Below are 15,397 nucleotides of genomic sequence, written 5' to 3'. Positions count from 1 at the left end.
AGAAATATATACACCACTGGTCATGGAAGCTAAAGAACTATGGCAACAGGAAAAAGTTACAATTATTCCGTCACATCAAAAAAATACAGTAAACCTTCAGAAACTGAGCCTACCAAAATACATCCACACCAGAAAGCAGTCATACTTAAAAACATGCTCAATAGTCAGGAAATTCCTGAAGAAGTATGAACTGGCAGAGCCCATCACGTCCATTTAGAAAAAACGCCATAAACAAGGAAAGAGATGATGAAAAGCATTCAATCCTACTCTTCAAGCAAAAGGACTCCCAGAGTGGCTTATGTATAATGAATAAAAACAAGCCAATCCTTTTCTGCAGGGTTGGGATCTCAAAAGAGATGACAACACAAAAGGAAAAAGTGAGGGGGAGGGAAGAGGAAAAACAACAGGAGGGCTGGTGGAGTGACCCTATTTTCCATCTCGCCTTCCTTTGCTGCAGCCTGCTGCAATAGCTGCAGGTAGTGACATCTGAGAGAGGGGCTGCAGGGGAGGGGTCTTTCAGATGGGCTGGGGGTGTCTTTCCACAGGGTGGTCTTTCAGCCGTGGCCAACTAAATGCATCCATCAAGCCCACAAGCAAGACATGAGGGCAATAACGGTCTCCCACGGCTGTTCTCCGGAAGCTGGTTTTCAAAGGCATGCTCTAATCACTACACCACACTGTATTTATTCCCCCCCCTCCGTTCCTTCCCAAGGCTTGTGTAATTATTCCAGAGGCCATTCTTCATAATTTGCTTGGGGGAGATCCTGCTGTGAGGACACAGTAGTGTGCACCGCGCCGGTAGTTAAAACATCTTTCAGCATTAAAGAACACCACTCCCGCTGTTTTGCGGTCACACACCGTTCCAACCCGGAGACAAGTCATTAAGAACAGTCACCAGGAACTTTTCCGGCTGCATTTTCACGCAGCTCTTTCCAATAGACACCTGAACTGTCTAAAAGAAGAAGAACAACCAAAAAACCTGCCTAACAGGTGAGGGCAGGATAAAAGTAAAAGAGAAGGGGGGGGGTAAAAGAGGGGGTAAAAGAGACAATGGGCCCTGCTGTTTCCAAAAAAGAACGGTGGTATTTACGGCAAATTGCTACTGTGAAGCCATTTTAAAGGGATTATCAGCCAGGATCTAGAGAACTGTGCAAATAGTTCTGTGTCTGTGCAAAGGAGTTCTAGACTTTTTCCAAGACAGTAACCCTGCCCCAAACATGTGGGAGAGTGCCACTCTTTTTGGTTCGGGGGCACTTTATGACTGGAGGAGGTAGGATGATTTCAATCATTGGGGGTCGATTTCTTCCTTTTAAAAAACTAGAACCACAGCATCTTGGCGGCTGTGTTGTGCAGTGCAACATTCAGAGGACAGCAACAAGGGAGAGGGCCTTTTCAGTGGTGGCCCCCCAATTTTGGAATAATCTCCCCGATGAGGCTCACCTGGTGCCAACTCCCAGGCATTTAACAACGCTAAGTTTGTTGGTTTTTAATGGACCCCAGAACAGTGGTTTTTAAATGGATACCGTAGTTTTTTATACTGTTGTTTTTATGTCTTTGATCGTTTTAAATTTTGTATACTTTTTAATGTTCACTGTTTTTAACTTTTGTAAACCGCCCAGAGCGTTTCGGCTATGGAGCGGTATATAAATGTAATAAATAAATAAACACACATGGTCCACTCAGACAGAGCTCGGTGGGACTTACTCCCAGGGGAGTGTGTCTGTAGGATTGGGGCCTTCAATTGACAAAGCACAGAGGGTGTCCTTTGCTATTTTTATCACCTCCATTTAGCATGCTGTACAAAAGGATAAGATGACAAGTCTCTGCCCCAAGGGGCTTACAATTTATAATTCAATACAAGGAAAAAGAGGAAAGGGAATGAGGGAGAGGCAGGGGTAAATAAGGTGGGGGATACAAATCTTTTATAAGTCAGATGGTTTATTGTGATGGGAATGAACCTGCACTCTCCCCTCCCTCAGCTTGCCTGCCCCCTGGCCCACCCAAACTCATACAGCATGGACTCAACCTTTCACTTCCTATTTTGATTAACCACAGTTTAGCCTTATACTGGGTCTGTTCAAACAACGCACTAAGCTAACCCTTTTGCAGCAAATGGTGAGTGAGCGTGTTTAAACCACGGTTATGTAGCGGTTATGTTAGGAACGGTTCACACTACATGCTAAGTCATGGTTCATATGACACGCTAAACCATAATGTTTAGCTCAAAATGCTTAACCCCCATGGCATAGCGTGTCGTCTGAACAGGGTCAAGCTCTTAAGTTTGCCCAGTCTTAACTATGGCTTATTGAAGCCAGCTCGGTAAACCACAGTTCAAAGTTGGCTTGTTTCAAACAAGCCATACTTAAGATTAACTCCGGTTTGTTGGGTTTGGATGGAGGCAAAAGCTTTTAAACTTATCCTTGTGGCCATGCCAAAGAAGGAGGTGAGGAGCATATGAACCTAAGGGGAGGCTTGTTCCACGGTTTATTGCAGGGGTGGGCACATTTTGGGCCTCCAGATGTTTTGGCATATACAACTTCCAACAGCCCTAGCCAGCATAGCCAATGGCAAGGTATCATGGGAGTTGTAGGCCCAAATACATGGAGGACTACAAGTTGCCCGCCGCTGGTTTATCAAGATGTGCTTCATTCGTGATGACCTTCCTTCAAAACCCGACTGAGGCAGAAAATCAGCAGGTATTCTTTGGGAAGGGAAGATATAATAGTGGTCTTGAAATAAATGAAAGGCTGTCATGCAAAAAATGGAACAGGTTGTCCTTTACTGGTCCAGACAGCAGGACGAGAACCAAGGGGTGGAAATTGCAGGTACCTGGAGGGCTCTCCTTTGCTGGAGATATTGAAACAGAAGCTGGACAGCCATCCATGCATCCTGCATTGTATAACCTGTATTGAACAGAGGGTTGGACTGGATGATTGTAAGCCTATGCGGCAGGGTCTTGCTATTTACTGTTTTACTCTGTACAGCACCATGTACATTGATGGTGCTATATAAATAATAATAATAATAATAATAATAATAATAATAATCTCCAAGGTCCCTTCTAGTTCTTAACTTCTATGACACTGGCTGGGTTCAGACAACACAATAACCCACACTCAAGGGTTGAGAATGGGATGTCGCTAAACCGTGGGCTGCTGAAACGTGGGTTATTGGGTTGTCTGAAATCAGCTGCAGTAACAAACCATGGTTTGTTGACCACCCAACATCAAACCATGGGTTCTCCTCTGGGGTTGTTCATGGTTAACAAACTTGTTTAATTTTTGTTAGCACTGCTGGGTTCAGACAACAGGATAACCCGCGTTTCAACAACAATGACAACCCACACTCTCTACCCTTAAATGTGGGTTATTGTGTTGTCTGAACCCAATCACTAAATGTTTAAGAGCCAAAAGTGAGAGGGACACCTATGCATTTTAATTCCCGAGTTCTTCTTTTCCACTTGCCATATCAAATTCCTCTGCAATCGCCTCTTCTGCACGGGCTTCGGAAAGAGGGTGTGTGAGTAAACTGACCATAACCGTTCCCTTGGTTTTTTATTTTTTAAAAAAAGCTTAAGAATGTCTAATCTCACAATGGAACTGGCTGTACTTATTAGAGAATTGGGGTGGTTGGAACACAAAGTCAAGTACGTTTACTCTCTGGATAGGCTGCCGTAGCGGCATGAGGGAAGTGGCGCTTGGAATATGTTTTTGCCTCTGTGTGCTCGTTTACAGATGTGCACATCAGGAATCAAGATGCATTCACACACACTCCCAGCTCAAGAGATTTAACGTCTAAGACATCCAGATGTGTTGGGACTACAGCGCCCATAATCCCCCAGCCAGCAGGTTAGCGAAGGCTAGTCTAGTAATTCCCCGAGAGTGGGCTGAAAAAATCACAGAATTTTATTAGGGCACACAATTTTAAGTTAGCAATCCCAACCCTAATTAGGACAAATGGAATCAGTGTTTTACCAGTGACCGCTGGAGTGTGTGCAGGTCACTTGTCACCGCAGTCTCCCGACCTATGAAATGGGTGCATTTGTGACTTCAGAGAAGCTCCGGTTGGAAGGACAGGACAGGAAAGATTGCACAATGCGTTTTGTTATGGAAATATCCATAGCAGAGCAATCAGAACAAGGAAGGCCCAGAAAATGACCTCAACTCAATCACCTCTCCTCAATATGCAACTAAATATTAAGCAGGCACCACCCTGAAAGTATGACTTTTGCACCACCCTTAACCGGAACGACCAGACCCGCCACCCAAGCCGCAGCCTAGCAGGGGAATTATTCATATTTCGGGTATCTCCTCTTGTGGAAGCGACTGTTAGAATATGGACCTCTGTTAACAGCTAGCAAAACAGGCAGGCATCTGAGCTGAACGTTTAATTTTTTAACAGGCATTGCCTTACAGCAGGGTTTAATTCGTGCCGAGTCTCAACCCTAGAGCCGAGGAAGGAGAAAGAGATGCAGGCACACCTGATCAAGTACAGAGTGCATTTTTGTCACTGCTGAGTAATTCTAGAGAGTCCCCACAGCATAAATCTCTCTCTCTCTCTCTCTCTCTCTCTCTCTCTCTCTCTCTCTCTCTCACACACACACACACACACACAAACAGAGGATCCAACGAACTATTTGTGCAATCCCACAGGGACTAGAAACTTGATTCTGCTAGCTCTGTTTGCTCATTGTATTTATTTTTAGAAGCCAAGCCATTCCTCTTTGCATATCGATTGCCCTCTGGTTGCTCTCTGGACCACTGACCTTTGCCGGTGCCCCTGTCTAAACTGAAATCCCCAGGGGTCTGGGCTCTTTTGGAACAAAAGAAGGAGGTCACGGCTTAGCAAGATCTAGGTTTTCAGTCTTGCTTTATCCAAACAGGATTTGACAATAGCCGGATTCTTTGCAACAATGGCCAATTAAGCAAAGAAGTATCCGGATTGGATGGGAACAACACCCCCCTACCCCTACCCCCACCTCCACGGGCAGCATAGACACAGGAATATTGTTCTTGATGCAGGGGAAAACAAGAAACTGAAACTGGAGTTTCAACTTTTACTCTAGTTTCAATCAGGTGATGGGGAGGTGCAGGGGGGGGGGGGAGGAGGAAGAAAGCCATAAAGGTGTAAGAGGAAACCACAAGGCAAATATTTGGAGGGGGTGGTTGGAGGTCCAGATTCCTGCAAGCTCCTACACTCAGGAAATACAAGCGTAGCCGTCGCTTTGGAAGGCCGGAGAAACAAAGTTACTTACTTTTCCCTAGAAAAATACCCGCTTGCGTAATGCAGCTGCGTATTATTGATGGCCAAGGGTGTAATGTAGAGGGGAAAGTGTTTTAACAGTGCAACTTTCAATTTTAGTGCAATGGTGTATTTTAGAAAGGGGTGAACAGCTGGACCCTTGCGCATGCTGAACTCATGCAGGGAGCTTCGGCTATTGGGCGGTATAAAAATGCAATAAATAATAATAATAATAACAGCTCCGAAGTACAACCCACCAAGTCTGATGGTTTTCTACCCTCAGGTGTATGTGCCTAGTAAATCCCACTACATTTGGCCTTTATTATGCACCTCAGCCAAGGACACATAATTGGAGGGAGAGAAAGAACCATCCTAGGGACATGAGAAGGGCGGAAGCCTCTACCCAAATTTCTGTTGCTGGTTCAGCTATGGGGGAAGGAATTGAAAAGCACTTTCTGTTAGGCAGAAGAAAACGAGTGCAAAATAAAGATGGACTGGGCCTTTGGGATGAGGAGTTACGTTGCAGCCTAATGGGAAACTCACAGGGGCGGATTCATGGACGAACCTCCATGTCCAGACGCAGGATATCTATGAATACCAATGCTGAGGAAGAGTTCTGTGATGCCCAGAAGATGGCATACACCTACCTGTAGTATTTATCTTCACACATTTTGTATTTCCTATGCTTTGGACACAACAGTCACCTTACTGAACGACCAAAAAGGGATTAGGAAAGGGAACCATTTGCAATCTCAAGCAGCCTTCATGGGAGCCTGGTTTCGCCGTTTCTTTCTCAAACCACCACCACGAAGAAGAAAAAGCAGTTCATGATCACAGCTCACCCACAAAGAAGAATTACTAGAGCTAGCGAAGTATGGTTTTACTCAGAGATGGCCTCTGTGATTTAAAGAGCGGTCACCGGCCAAGGCTAGCAACAGCCACATCAAAAGCCAACCCATAGCAAATGCTGCAAAGTTTGGGATTTTAACAAAGACAAACAAACAGTTCTCTGAGACCAAGGTCTCTCTTTGCTGAAAGGGCACGCTCCGCAAACTTTATGGCTCCTGGTGGGATTCAAGTTTACTCCAGAGAAACCCTTCTGGTAGTTTTCGCTGAAGCTGCATGGTGCCCTGAAACAGCATGTAATTTAAAACCTTTTCCACTCCTATCTGGGTTTGTTTGTGGTTATAAAGCAGAAACTTTATAACACAAAGTGACAATCTGCTTTCCTGCAACAACCCACCTGACCAGGCGGGCTACAGAGGCACTTATGGGAGCAAGCAGCCCCCAAAATGTCGCACTATCGCCTAAGAAAGTGGAGGATTCCTTCAACCCCTATTTCCAGTTCACAGAAGAAAGCTGGGCAAATATTTCAACGTTCCCAGGCACCAGAATCTAACATAAATATTTTAAGCTTCTGGAATTTCTGCCGTACTTGGAATGGAAAAGAACCAACCGCCTCTACAAGTGTGGATCTTCTGGCAAGTCAGCCCGTGCAAGAGACTAGACCACACTATCCCGTGAGCCAAAGCAGACGGCAAACAAGACACGCAGCACCAAAGTATTCTTGGCTTTATATTTCATTTGGTGCTTCAAGAGAGCCTACTGTGGGACAACAGCCGGAGTCTGGGGGTAGGGGGAGAGAAAAGGTCCTACGAAGTCAAAATTAAGGCCGACCTTGAAAGAGGCGCATTTTGGAACATGGTACCAATTGGGTGAAGTAGTTATTATTTGTTGCATTTGTATACCGCCCCATAACCAAAGCTCTCTGGGCGGTTTACATAATATTAAGACACTTAAAAACAATATGCAAAAAAGGGTGTACAGTGTTGAAGAAGGCATAGAATATTGGTGGTGGTTGCATTTATATCCTGCCTTTTTTCCTCCAAGGAACCCAAAGCGGCGTACATAATCCTCCTCTCTGTTATATCCTCACAGCAACAACCCTGCGAGGTAGGCTGGGCTGAGAGCCTGCAACTGGCCCAAAGTCACCCAGTGGGTTTCCATGGCCGAGTGGGGACTAGAACCCGGATCTCCTGACTCCCAGTTCAACACTTTAGCCACTACACCACACTGTGATTATTAGGTTTGTGGGGGCGGGCAGAGCAGACTGAGGGCAGAAAGGGGTGGGGAAGGGACTCAGTGGTGCAGAAACCAGGATCAGTGTCCATGGATTCTGTCCCAAGGTGGAAATAGTTCCCACAATCAGGGCATCAAATTCCAAGGCAGGGAGAATGAGCTACACAACCAGAAATTACATAAATTCCCCAGGGATAAAGGAATCACAGCCAAGGTGCTAAAGTCGGGCGGAGCCAATAGGATCAGCTGAGGCCATTGACTGGGGGAGAAGAGACCAGGTGCCCTGGAGTACAAATTGGGGTAGGCAATTTGGCACCGCCCAGATTAATTCGGACTACAGCTCCCATCCTGGCCAATCGTAAAGGATTATGGGAGTTGCCAGCCCAAATATGGGGAGGGGCACCAGGTTGCTCACCCCCAATAAAAGCAGCAAACAACCCCCCCCCAAAAAAATTACAAAGTAGAGATAGTAGAGTACATAAAATAAATTAAAAATGAATAAAGGGGAGTGAGGGAAGGCACTGCCCCTATTTCTGCTGGAGAGGGATGGGGTGGAAGGAAACTGTGCCAAATGCAAATAGGGATTAAGGTGTTGTGGGGGGGGGGGACGCAGGCAGAAAGTAGGGGGGTTACAAGGAAGGGGAGGGAAAGATACAGAGCACAAACGCACCCCAGGCTGGAGCTGAGACTCAGGGGAGAGCTGCGTTAACCACAAGAGGGCGCTCGTCCCCTGTTGGGGGCAGTGAACTGGGGAGGCTGCCCAGGCGGTGGGTATCAGTGGCAAAGACCATAGGATGCAAAGGAGAAGGGTGGGGGGCAGAGGAGAGACTATTAGGCATGAGAAAGGGGGGGGTTCGGTGACCCCCACTCACCCAGTTGGTTGCTGCGGGGCCGCCCCGCCTGTCCCGCTCCCGCGCGCTCCTCGCACCTTCTGTCCTCCTCCCCGGGCGGGCTCAACCTGTTACCTGAGCCTCGCGCCGCGGCCCCGCCCCTGCCGCTTCCCATTGGCCCCCCGCCGCTCCAGGCGGCCCCGCCCACTCCCGTTCCAATCCTACCGCCTGCCGGGCCAAACTTCTCCGGCCTGGTGTGGGCGGGGCTTGGGCCGCTACGCGTCATCGGGCGGGAAGAGTGGGCCAAAAAGGGAGGGGGGGAAATGGAGGGAGGGGGCGGGGCAGGTAAGAGTCCTTAGCAACCAGGCTGAGGCTGCCTCCTCCATAGCAACCAGGCCTGGGCCTTTCCTGAAAGGGGGCCTTTAGGTGTGTTTTTTTAAAAATAAAAATAAAAATCAGTTAAATCTTTATTTTGGCTAAAGTCTAAAAAGCATGATCAGTACAGAGTGCCATGGCTGTCCTCTCAATTTTAGCAGCAAAGGGTGACCCGATGGAAAGGAGGACCGGGCTCCTGTATCTTTCACAGTTATTATTATTATTATTATTTATTTATATAGCACCATCAATGTACATGGTGCTGTACAGAGTAAAACAGTAAATAGCAAGGCCCTGCTGCATAGGCTTACATTCTAATAAAATCATAATAAAACAATAAGGAGGGGAAGAGAATGCAAACAGGCACAGGGTAGGGTAAGCAGGCACAGGGTAGGGTAAAACTAACAGTATAAAGTCTGCACAACATCAAGTTTTAAAAGCTTTAGGAAAAAGAAAAGTTTTTAGCTGAGCTTTAAAAGCTGCGATTGAACTTGTAGTTCTCAAATGTTCTGGAAGAGCGTTCCAGGCGTAAGGGGCAGCAGAAGAAAATGGACGAAGCCGAGCAAGGGAAGCAGAGGCCCTTGGGCGGGCGAAGAAAAGTTGCATAGAAAAGGAAATTTCAGGTGTCTTTTCTATGCATGCAGCACCTGGTGAAATTCCTTCTTCATCACCACAGTTAAAGCTGCAGGAGCCCTGCCCTCTTGACCAGACACAAAAGAGGGCAGGGCTCCTGCAGCTTTAACTGTTGTGATGAAGAGGGAATTTCACCAGGTGCTGCATGCATAGAAAAGACACCTGCTGAAATTCCCTTTTCTATGCAACTGTTAAAGATACAGGACAGGAGCCCCGTCCAGCAAATTTATTATGGAATTATCCACTTTAAAATTCCAGATTTACATGCTATTCATTTACTATAGAAAACATACATACTCCCTCAATGTGTGTGTGTGTGTCTCATACACACACAAACAGTCCTTCCTTCCCTCGCTGCCCTCAGCTTTTTATAACATCTTCCCTGATGAAGAGACCTGGAGAACTCAAAAGCTTACCCACAACTTTGTACATATTACCCACTTCTCCTCATACAGGCTTTCCCTGAAATGTGACTCAGGCAGCCAGGATCTGTGGTTCACATTAGAGTGGGCAGTTTTCCTGTTGTTTATTTATTATATTACAATTATAATCCGCCTCTTTTCCTTGTGCAAAGCGGCTTGGTTCTACTCCCATGAAAGATGCCGCTTGTTTTTGGGAAGGGCTCCTGACAGGCAGGTATAGAACAGGTGCACAGAGATGCTGTGACTGACAAGGCTTCATGGGACCAATTTCTGCCTGTCAAGCAGAAGGCGAAGACACAGGAGCACTCTTTGAACATAAAGTAACTCATGAGTAGAGGGACTGGTTGGTATTTCTGTGCCACCTTATAAGCCAACTATCACATATCAGTTCTAATATGTCATCCGAGCTTATTAAATAGGCTCTTTTGAAAATTTATGCCATGAAATTCAGGTGACCCTATGAAAAGGAGGACAGGACTCCTGTATCTTTTAATAGTTGCATAGAAAAGAATTTCAGCAGGTGTCATTTGTATATATGGAGAACCTGGTGAAATTTCTCTTTATCACAGCAGTTAAAGCTGCAGGAGCTATACCAGAGTGACCAGATTTAAAAGAGGGCAGGGCACCTGCAGCTTTAACTGGTGTGATGAAGAGCAAATTTCACCAGGTTCCCAAATGACACCTGCTGAAATTTCCTTTTCAATACAACCGTTAAAGCTACAAGAGCCCTGTCCTCCTTTGCATATGGTCACCCTAATGAAATAAAAAGCATTTCTATTTTAAACTGCTTGTATACTACTTGAGATCCTAACATCTCTAAGCAATTTACAGAAAAATACATAAAATAGAACACAAAACCAATGTAAAAACATTATTGAATAAATACATTAAAAGCATGATATGAACAGAACAGTGTGATTACAAGTCAGGATATGGTTAAGTAAACAGATATGCCTTCAAGAGGCATTGCCAATTTCTGCCTCTTGAACCACACATAAAGGAGTGTTTCATAGGTATCACTAACAAGATGACCCACTTACGTTGTTCATTATGGTATGACCAACATCGCCAATACCATTGCCATGGGATTTCATTGGGGGAAGGTTTAAACAGCCCCAAAATAGTTTTTTTATTATTATTATTATTATTATTATTATTATTTATTTATTTATATAGCACCATCAATGTACATGGTGCTGTACAGAGTAAAACAGTAAATAGCAAGACCCTGCCGCATAGGCTTACATTCTAATAAAATCATAATAAAACAATAAGGAGGGGAAGAGAATGCAAACAGGCACAGGGTAGGGTAAACAGGCACTGGGTAGGGTAAAACTATAAAGTTTTATGGTTTCTTGATATTTAAAACACACTTATGGCATCACAGACACGTTTGAGATTGTGGATCACTTTACCTAGGGTGACCAAATGAAAAAGAGGACAGGGCTCCTGTATCTTTAACAGTTGTATTGAAAAGGGAATTTCAGCAGGTGTCATTTGTATATATGGAGAATCTGGTGAAATTCCCTCTTCACCACAGCAGTTAAAGGTGCAGGAGCTATACTAGAGAGACCAGGCTTAAAAGAGGGCAGGGCACCTTCAGCTTTAACTGTAGTGATGAAGAGGAGATTTCCCCAGGTTCCCCATATATACAAATGACACCTGCTGAAATTCCCTTTTCAATATTATTATTATTATTATTATTATTATTATTATTATTATTATTTATTTATATAGCACCATCAATGTACATGGTGCTGTACAGAGTAAAACAGTAAATAGCAAGACTCTGCCACATAGGCTTACAATCTAATAAAATCATAGTAAAACAATAAGGAGGGGAAGAGAATGCAAACAGGCACAGGGTAGGGTAAGCAGGCACAGGGTAGGGTAAAACTAACAGTATAATACAACTGTTAAAGATACAGGAGCCCGGTCCTCCTTTTCATTTGGTCACCCTACTTTACCACCTCAGGGTACATTGGAAAATGGCTTGAAGCAGTAAAATGACCCCAAAATGCATCTGTGTATTTTTATTTTATGTGTGTTGAATGAGGGAACGGCCAACAATTGCTGATTCTGTGGTGTCATGGGCAAAGTACTGGACTTGGAGAAGAAAGATTTGGGTTCAAATTCCGCTATTAAGCTCACTTATAGCTTGGCTAAATTGCTGTCTCTTTGCCTAAACTGACCTCGCACCCAGAGCCAGGAAAAAAGCCAGGTAACCACATTTCCTGCACTGGTCTGCTTAAAAGAAGGGCAGGGTCCAACTGTGAATGAGAAATACTTTGCTTTTAGAAAATAAATTAAGGGCTGGTTAAGCCAAAAGGTGTCAAGAAGAATCTAAAATTTGAACATAGTTAGAAAGGAGGATTGGGCAGCCGGTCTTAGCTGGAGACGTCTCTTTAAACTGCTTCTTTTCTCATCAAAGATCTTATCCGATTTCTCCACAGCGCCTTCCGATGTGACCCAGGGCAGTGTTTCCTTAACTTCTGGGTTCACTGTCCAAAATCGAAACGACATGCTATATGAAAGGGGTCAGCCATATCTCAAGGGCTTTTTTAAAAAATAAAAATAAAAAAGATAAATAAATGGGTTTTTTGTCTGTGTGCACAAGAGGCTATGAAGGTTCACAAATGGATCTTGAGCGGAAGAGGCTTCAACGGGCGAGCGAGGATGTGTTTCTGCCTCCAGTGCTGGTTATCCTGAGATACACTTTGCCCAACACAATTCATTAAGACGTTTTCAGTTTCTCAGCTTGGTGATCGGTCTTGAACACGGGAACTGGTGGCCCTGGAATTAATGCTGGCTCATCTAAGAAACCCCACAGTTGCCCACTAACATAGGCTGACCATATGAAAAGGAGGACAGGGCTCCTGTATCTTTAACAGTTGAACAGAAAAGGGAATTTCAGCCGGTGTCCTTCACATGCATGCAGCACCTGGTGAAATTCCCTCTTCATCACAACAGTTAAAGCTGCAGGCTCCTGCAGCTTTAACTGTTGTGATGAAGAGGGCATTTCACCAGGTGCTGCATGCACACAAAGGAAACCTGCTGAAATTCCCTTTGGAATACAACTGTTAAAGATACAGGAGCCCTGTCCTCCTTTTCATATGGTCACCTTAACTAACAGCCAAGAAAGGGTATATATAAAAAAAGGTTTGTAGCAGCAGGACATTTTTGGCCCACCTTGCCTCCAATCCCCCTCAAAATTGGCCAGCTAACAAAACTAGTTAATACCCACACCAGTCTTTCAACCATGGGAATTCAACAGGGCTTCAGTTCTGATCTAGGCTGCAGCATGTGTGAGCCGTTAAACCAGTACCTAATTCCAAGAGTCCTGTGTCACCCTGAAGATGACGTTATTGCTGCTAAGTCCTAAAAGTGGATCGTCTTCCTTTATCCATACAAAACTGACCTCGGGAATGTTCAACGGAATCACAGAATCATAGAATAGTCGAGTTGGAAGGGGCCTATAAGGCCATCGAGTCCAACCCCCCCACCCCCAAGTTAGCCAAGAAAATTATCTCTCAAATTTGAACCGTCGCATCGCCTCCCCACCAGCTGTATAAAACCTGGCTGATTCCTGCATGAGCAAAGCACAGCGCCGTGGGGCCCGGCTTGAGCATTATGGCTCCTGACACCTGGCTGCACAGCTCACCTCCCCAATTTCCCTTCCAGCTGGCGATGTGAGGATGAGACGCAACCTCTCACCTGAGGCTGCTGTCGGGCCTGTCTACTTCCTTTGCGCTGACCATTTGCCGCCACTGCCGCGCGCTCCCCAAAGGGCTTGCTTTCTCCGCAGAATGGCAGAAAAGAACAACTGGACCGACGAGGAGAACAGCAGGTACGGCACGAACCGGACACAGGCAAAGCTGTGTTTTCATTAGGGAAGACGCCCTGGTGTACTTTGCGCCTTTCACGCACTCCACCACCTCGGAAGCAAGACGCCCTGCGGTAGAATGATGTACTCCATTCATTCGAATCGACTTCATTTGACGCATGCCAAAGAAAACAAATTCAGCCCAGCAAGCCATTTGCCCTGCTTCTCCGGTCAGGGAGCTGTTCCCTTCCTGTACCGCAGGAGGACTGAATTCTAGAATCATAGAATCATAGAACAGCAGAGTTGGAAGGGGCCTACAAGGCCATCGAGTCCAACCCCCTGCTCAATGCAGGAATCCACCCTAAAGCATCCCTGACAGATGCTTGTCCAGCTGCCTCTTGAATGCCTCTAGTGTGGGACAGCCCACAACCTCCCTAGGTCGCTGGTTCCACTGTCGTACTGCTCTAACAGTCAGGAAGTTTTTCCTGATGTCCAGCCGGAATCTGGCTTCCTTTAACTTGAGCCCGTTATTCCGTGTCCTGCACTCTGGGAGGATCGAGAAGAGATCCTGGCCCTCCTCTGTGTGACAACCTTTTAAGTATTTGCAAAGGTTGCAAATACTTAAAAGGTTGTCACACAGAGGAGGGCCAGGATCTCTTCTCGATCCTCCCAGAGTCTAATCCCGATCTCCATTTGCTCGGCCACTTTTCCATCTCAGATGGAAATAGGGAAGTGCTGGTAACACCCTAATTCTCATATCAAATATAATCTCCCCTTTCCCCGTTGCACATGGCTGAAGGTACTACTTCATCTGCTGTAGTTTGTATTAAATTTACTCTGCAGTAACTTGCCCTGCACTCTAAAAAATCCAGTTAGGATAATTTATTTATTGCACTTCTGCCCCACCTTTCCCCCTCCAAGGAACCCAAGGTGGCGAACATAATCCTCCTCCTCTCCATGTTATCCTCACAACAACAACCCTGTGAGGTAGGTTGGGCTGAGAGTCTGTGACTGGCCCAAAGTCACCCAGTGGGTTTCCACGGCCATGTGGGGACTCGAACCCGGATCTCCGACACTTTAGACACCACTCCACACGAATGTGATCACTAAGAAATATATGTAAAGCAATGGCCTGATAATAGTAACCATAAAGAAAAGCAATCTGCTAAAAACACTTAAATACTTTGTTGATGCATGACAAAAAAGGCTGGAAAAGGTCCACACGGCTTCTGTTTCTTTGTACAAGAACCAAAGCGAAGGTGCAGAACAGGTTCTTTATCAGAGAAGGGCTTCGCAGAGCAGAACAGAAGGAAATAACAACTCCATTCTAATCAGTCCTCCATCCGTAACAAAGACTTGGATCAAAGTCCAAAATTCCCTCAAGAGACACACTTTGAGAATCGGTTCCGTTTACTGAACGCCTGGTTCTTCCCAGATCTCTGCCTATGGCGTGACGACGTAGTTATTCGTTGTGATGGGGGAATCAAGCGGTACACACGTACACACGTAAAATGCAAGGGCCGTTGCTGTTGCAAGGAAATGCAATGAAGAGGCAGAAAGACGTGGGTTGCTTGAATGCAGAACTGTTGATCTCTTTTCCATCTACACCACCTAAGGCTTTTTAAGGTCAAAACCACGACTTCCTATCGTCCTGCATCGAAACACACACACACTCCAGCACACACACCAATTTCGAACTTCGCTCTTGGAGAATAGAGGGTGGAAACAAGCCAGGGGAAAAAGACGGCTTCCATTCCACACACCCCAAGCGATTCACGGTGGCACGTCATGCCTGAACCCTAGTCACCCAAATTATGTTTTCCGTTGGGTAATCAGCTGCTCGTTAGCCTTAATCATATCACTGCACTGTCACTTTCTTTTCTGCCTGTGTAAGACGGTGGAAATAACACGACAGCCACACAAAATATTAGGAGCCAGGGACGGGGGGTGGGAGCTGGTCACGGGGCCAGCCCTGTGGCACTGCCAACTTTTTC

The 15,397-nt window shown here is 45.7% G+C and overlaps 1 protein-coding gene across 1 annotated transcript in view; it reads right to left on the bottom strand.

Annotated features, from left to right (window-relative positions):
• The window catches only part of CGN (cingulin), a 78,752-nt gene extending 70,516 nt beyond the window's left edge, over window positions 1-8,236 (bottom strand). The window contains exon 1 of the mRNA XM_063145576.1: window positions 8,193-8,236. The gene's annotated coding sequence lies outside the window, so the exon portion shown is untranslated. The remainder of the gene's footprint in view (window positions 1-8,192) is intronic.
• Window positions 8,237-15,397: the final 7,161 nt, after the last annotated feature.

Source organism: Elgaria multicarinata, chromosome 21 (genome assembly GCF_023053635.1).
Source record: "Elgaria multicarinata webbii isolate HBS135686 ecotype San Diego chromosome 21, rElgMul1.1.pri, whole genome shotgun sequence".
Classification (NCBI taxonomy): domain Eukaryota; kingdom Metazoa; phylum Chordata; class Lepidosauria; order Squamata; family Anguidae; genus Elgaria; species Elgaria multicarinata.
Note: the sequence above shows the minus strand (reverse complement) of the source record. Positions and strands in the feature narration are given on the sequence as shown.